The sequence below is a fragment of the Oratosquilla oratoria genome, chromosome 5, assembly GCF_046742065.1.
Source record: "Oratosquilla oratoria isolate Oo_2021 chromosome 5, ASM4674206v1, whole genome shotgun sequence".
NCBI lineage: Eukaryota > Metazoa > Arthropoda > Malacostraca > Stomatopoda > Squillidae > Oratosquilla > Oratosquilla oratoria.
In genome coordinates, this window is record NC_134781.1 from 85,989,412 (window position 1) to 85,995,872 (window position 6,461).

Sequence of the window (6,461 nt, forward strand, 5' to 3'; positions counted from 1 at the left end):
ACGCCATTTATTTTTCTGGATTACAGTATGGTACCGTTGTCTCTCCGTTTTCTGTCCTCTATGGAATTTGTTATCGCTTTATGTCGTTGACGTGCGATTTTCTTTTAATTACCTTTCCAGATAACACATTCCACGGAAGCGCCAGCAATTAGTTTGGTTATTTCCTAATTTTGAAAATAATTCTTCCATGCGTACCTTGGTATAACCTATTAACTCGAGACCTTCGAGTTGAATTGATTACACATTTTTATCAAGGAAACCCTTAGTGTATATTTGTTGTATTAAGATATAAAAAATCTGAAAATAATACATAACAGTATTACAGTTTCATTGATGAATATATACATATCTCAATAATACATATAGTATTTAGATTTCATAGTATTATATCAATATAGAGCAAAAAAAAAAATAACTGTGGTCCATGGATGGCCTAATTATTATCCCTTGTTGAAGGTTTAATCACCACTAGTGTCCTTGCCTCACAATCCTTTTACATAATGGAAGGTGAAAATGAAACAAAATCATGGTTAGCGCCACTATTTTTTATTAGACAAGTGAAATAAAAACGCACGTAACTGCAAAACATTCACCTGTAACATTAGTAACCATTCATCCTGTACACATGGGTTTCCACGCGCATCTTGTACTGCGCATTACAAGATGGCGGTCTATGAAGCAACATGTTTTCCCTCCATTTCTGGATAAAAGCATCATTAGTGATTTGATATCTGTATACGCGGATCGAAGGCAAATGGGTGATTTGAGATTTTTTTTTTGTTCGAAAAAAACAACATTTTAGCATTTCCGACGATGGCTGTGTGTTATATTTTGTTTTACACGATTCGTCTGAAAAATAATCTGGTTATTCCTTTGTTGAATCTGACGTCCATCCACCACAGGAAAATTCGAATTCTTCCCCAAACGGAAGAGCAAGTTCATGACAGTCAGCGATGTCGTTGGCTCGATTTCTTTTCGAATAAGACGTAGAATTTAGTCTTAAATATCGTACTAACTCTCTGAATGCTAATTCTGCAATAGTAACACCAAACGCACACCGTTACATTCCATAGTCCTACTACTACATAAAACTTCTATTCAGTATAAATAAAACAAAAGTGAACGTAATCAGATCCTCTTTTAGCTTACGATCTACATTTTTTGTTGTGTTATACAGATTGGAAAGGCGGGAACAGTGTGTCCTACTTTACCCCAGAATTTGCGTAGATGAACAAGATGTGGTTCTCTTCAGTAGATAGATCAGGCAGAAGAGGAGGAGGAGGAAGAAGAGGGGGCAGAGGAGGAAGAGAGGGAGGAGGGGAATGAATAAGAGAGGGAGGAAGAGGAAGAGATGGGGAGGAAGAACAAGAGTAGGAGGAAGAAGAAGAGTAGTAGGGGGAGGAAGAACGAGAGGAAGAACAAGAGAAGGAAGCACAATAGGAGGGAGAACGGGAGGAGGAGGAGGAGGAAGAAAGAAAGAAGCCATCAACTTGAGTCGCAGTGTATGGAAAAGAACTGCTGGATAAACCTGTTGTGTAAAAAGAAAGAAATGAAAAGTGGTATGAGAGAGAAAACAAGAACTATGTACGAGGAGCTACGAGAAAGGTAGACAGATAGGCAGGAAACACACACACACACACACACACACACACACACACACACACACACACACACACACACACACACACACATGCATTACACACTCGCCCACAAACTTCTGAATATAATGGATGAGGAAGTATGTAGGAAGGCCAATTGGTCCATAGCAAACGTGAAGGAAGTGTCCGGTTGCATTAGGCTGTTCAGGTGTGCGTCCAGGCAGAGCTGATAATTTTCTGTACTTGAGGTGTAGATTTTATTCTGGCTAGCGTCAGGCGATTTTATTCACTCCCCTGGACTGGAAAGGATCTCGAGGTGTCCGTTCTCTTCCAAGCCAGGGCCCTCATTTACCTGAATAAAGTAGACTGGTGATGGTACGAAATGTATCAGTACTGTACAGTTCATAATGATTGACGTCTGTGTATGAAATCTTCTGAGTTTTTTTTTTTTAGAAATAATTGTTGAAGATGATCTTTTATTTTTGGTTGTTGTAGCTCTTCGCTTTACCACTTTGTATATGTCTGTACATGTATATATATATATATACTGCATAGCAAACTAGCAGTATATACACATGGTAATACATGATATGAGATGTACTTAGAAATGGATGTACATTATTACGAAGTGCCGAAGTTTTTACATTTTTGTAACTGAAACGACGCCAATTTCTCAGATTAGACTATTTAGAAAAGTTCTTTACAATTTTTTTCAAGCACACACAGCTGATGCCGAAGTTCTGGAGTTACAAGGAAAGAGAATAATTCAAAGGAAATCATAGTTCAGCAGAAGGGGAAAGAATTTCATAAGAGAACGAAGGCGGAAAAGAAGCTGGGTTGACAAAAGAGCGTCGGGGGTCGAGGAGTTTCGGTGCTTATACTCAAAGTCGTTGAAATCATAGGTCGAGCTAGAGACAGTTACAATCTGTTAGTCGTTTCCCCTCTGGTAAAGCGCTCTTTTCCTAAAAAATAACTCGGGAATAATTCCAGATAGAGTCCCTGATTATTCTTTCATGCAGAATACTACCGGTAACAATTATCGTATGTACATGCAAACAGCTTCTAGAATACTATTAGACGTTTAATTAAGAACAGAGCTAAACATTTTTATCTTTTTCGTCTTGGTTACCACGAGCACTTTAAAATCACTCTTTAGAGCATAAAACGAGTAACTTAATCAAAACGTGACGAATGTTCAATTCAAATCGAAGAAAATACCTTTGACAAGAGCTACTAAAGAAGCCCAAAATGTTTAGGAAAAAAGGTTAGGGAATGAGACTTACCGCGCAGTCTCGTTCTACACGGCAGTGAAGTGTTAGAGAAGGGGAGGGGCTGAGAAGATCTATTATCTGTTTAGACAAACTTGGCGAAAATATATCAGAGAAGAAGAAGAAAAATAGTAAATGTTTAGCTGGCCAAGTGGCGTGTTTAGTTATGTGGTTTACTTGTGATGTAGAAAAATTCAAATAAACGGTTTGTGTCAATGGCACGCGAGCGCCCCCAAGTCAACAGCAATGCATAAGGAGCGTTTACCTTTGCCAAGTTAGTCTGAACAGAGTATAGTTACTTGATGGGAAGGTGAATGGATAATTGGATTTCAGGGGCACTGATACAAGGTGGCAAAGTCCCATCTCGTACAAATGGATAAAGTAGGTTGCCGAATTGTTTATCATTTGAACAGATTATCAAATCGCTGTTCCCCAGCTTTAAGGAAATTGTTACCTCAAAGTTGAAGGCTAACAAAGTAAACCTCAGCTAAAATGTAAACGATTCTTGTATTATTCTAAGTATTGCTTTGAGGCTGGATTTTTGCACCACCCTGTAGATACCTAAAAATACAAAACGAGAATGCCGCGTGAGAGAAGGAAAAGAAAATAAGAGAAAGAGAGATCGGGTCTACTTCAGTGCAGAAAAAAAAAGAGGAAGAAAAAAGATCAGGAAGATGCGTTAGTACCGTGGGTAGAGCTCTTCTTTGAAATGGACTTATGATAAGCATGTTACCATAGCCTTTCGGAATCGGATGATACGTTCACCTTCACAGATTTTGATGGTTTTCAATGTTTCATCTTTTGATAAAGGATAATACCGCCTATACATAAGAAAATATATCACTACTTTTTCATTTCACATGTGTATTTACAATAAACATCTCAAACGGTTAGCCGGGGTGTGGATATAAGGACGTGCAGTGGAACCCAAGAGTTTCTTAGGCCCAAGAATAGCAAAGGCCTTTGTGCTGCTGAGACAGAAAAAAAAGGAGAAGAAGGGAAAACAGCTCAGGTGGAGTAACAATTGAGCTGAATTAAAAAAAAATGAAATAAATAAAAGGAAATGAAACCATCGAGGCCATACATTTTCCGAGGTCTAAGAGCTGGTAAGGCTTAAAATCTCCTGAGACCAGGAACTACCTAAAGCACAGTAACCACAGAACCTAAACGAGGACTATAAAGCTGTCGAGGTCAGAGTTCGGGAAGCCAGGTCGAAGTTCACAAAGCCTGTGAACATAGGTCAAAGAAGTGATACAGGGAATATATGGATAAATAAACATTTAAAGAATATAATATTGATGATAACAATTATATTGAAAATTCGATTGAGATTGTCAAAAAGAAATAATTAAGAGAACAATGTTAACTAACACATTTAAGATTTTCTCGTACAAGAATAATTGAAACTATATTCCCCAGTTTGCGAGCGCATGATAAGCTAAAACTACAACATTACATCAACTGCCATGGTCAAATCTGCATCTAAGGTAGACGTTAATCTGATGTAGTTAATTGCAAAACTGGTGGGGTAAAAGCAAGCGAGTGAAGATTACTGAGAAAAAAAGAGGAACAAAGCAGATTAAGAATGATTAGACTTCAGAAGAAATAAAATCATACGAGTTTGAAGCTCATTGGAAAATGAAGATCAAAAAGAAAGGTAAAATAAAGAAGAACTGGGATGCAAGTGAAGGAAGCTTTTATGGGGAGTTAACCCATTCAACTCCGATGACAAGATGTCTTGTCATTTGGTCAAATAAAACAAAAAATCATAAAACACCAAAATGTTTGATCAAACACCAGAAAAATATGACGTCAGTCCTCGCTTCGCTCGCAGCGAAGTGAGGACTGACGTCATATTTTTCTGGTGTTTGATCAAACATTTTGGTGTTTTATGATTTTTTGTTTTATTTGACCAAATGACAAGACATCTTGTCATCGGAGTTGAATGGGTTAAGCCCAAGAACTGAAGTCAGTTTCCTACCAAAAAATAAAAACACAAGAAAACGAGACTTCAAACAATTGAAGCACTGAGAACTAAAAAACAATTCCATATAACGAAAAAGTATAACGAAACTGAGAACAACTAAAATAACGGAATATTGGGACCACGTAGATAAAACTACTGAACAATGAGGTCACAATTTTTTCTTTTTATATTTTTGTAATTGGGTATTTGAGTAACTTAGACCGTAGGATGCAATGGCCCGGGGTAACAGATAACAGAATACTATAAAACAAAATAAAAGATTATAGCTTACAATACGCTGTGAATCAAGGATGCAGAACCTCACAGAGAATTAAGATCGTGGAATCAAATTGTATTTGCGTTTTCGAAAAGGCAACAAAGAAGTACTTCTTCAAAAAGAAATTCCATTTTAGTGGATGTTTCCATGTTGACTACTGGCTAATGAGGCACTACAAAACCCCGGATGGTGCAAAGACTTTGTGATTTCAAATACTTCAGGTTTTCAGAGAAGTGTTGAGGAGGTGGGTTGGGGTTCTGAGGCCAATGAACTCCGTAAGGAACCTCGACGGCGACGTAAGAGAACTGAAAGTGTTCAAGGATTACTGAGGTTTCTGCGTATTCCTTTTTTCTAAAAGAAACAGACCAGCAAAGCTATCACCGACATGACGTCATAGCGTGCCCTTTACTCTACAAGAATGGGACGCTATCTACTTGATTGAATTCTGTTTATATACAATGGAGGTGGGGGGTGTAGGGTAATTGACTGCCTCGTAGGTTCAGGAACTACACATTAGACACATTTCTTTTATAATGGTTACTGCAAACAACAAAAAAAGAACGTTATAAGAACTCTTTACGTATTATTTTAATGTCTGACTGGCTAGGTAGAGTATACCACACAAAACCTTTTAGTTTTAGCACTGTGTCTAATACTTGAAACATTTGGAGGATGGGGGTAAAATATTCTATTACCACATGAAGTAGAATATAATTTTGGTTTTAATTTCAGTCCGAGGAAAGTCAATGGTTTCTACAATTCTGCTCGTATCCACAGGGAGAATTAGAAAGGGGGGAGGGGGATTATGTAGGTATGATTTTTTTTTCTTTTTTTTTTCTTTTTTTTGACCAGTGGCGTTTATTGACAATATAATTCATATTTTAACAAGTCTACCTTCAGTATCCCTAACTGCAAACTTTACAGAAAAAAGAGGTAAGATCTCTTTAACAATAGTCTGTTTGTTTTAACCTGGCGAAGAATTATTTGGGAGCAAAACAATAATCCTTCGAGTAGCAGTCTTCAGCACAGTGATGCGGAAAAAAAGGGAAAATAATAGATTGAAATTTGAGAGGTTCAAATCAGCTCTTTAGCAACATTAATGGATAAAGTCTTCACCAAGTCAAAAGAAACGGAGTACATATACACTGAAGGTGTTGTATACCATTTCCATGGTACCGATTTCGGGGGGGGGGTAACTTTCGGAACAAAACTATGTAGATAACGTTTTGAACACCCAACGAACCGTGTGTTTATATATATATATAATAGTATTTCATCTGAGAGACCAAGAAACGTCGAGTTTGTCATCCTGGGTATACATGCGACAGTCCGAGGGAGGTGTGGTTGTCTAC

General features: G+C 37.6%; 1 protein-coding gene across 2 annotated transcripts in view; it reads right to left on the reverse strand.

The window, feature by feature from the left end:
* Positions 1-527: 527 nt before the first annotated feature.
* The window catches only part of LOC143025637 (uncharacterized), an 801,885-nt gene continuing 795,951 nt past the window's right edge, over positions 528-6,461 (reverse strand). For both annotated transcript variants that reach the window (XM_076185609.1, XM_076185608.1), the window contains one exon: positions 528-6,461. This exon is cut by the window's right edge and continues 986 nt beyond it. The gene's annotated coding sequence lies outside the window, so the exon portion shown is untranslated.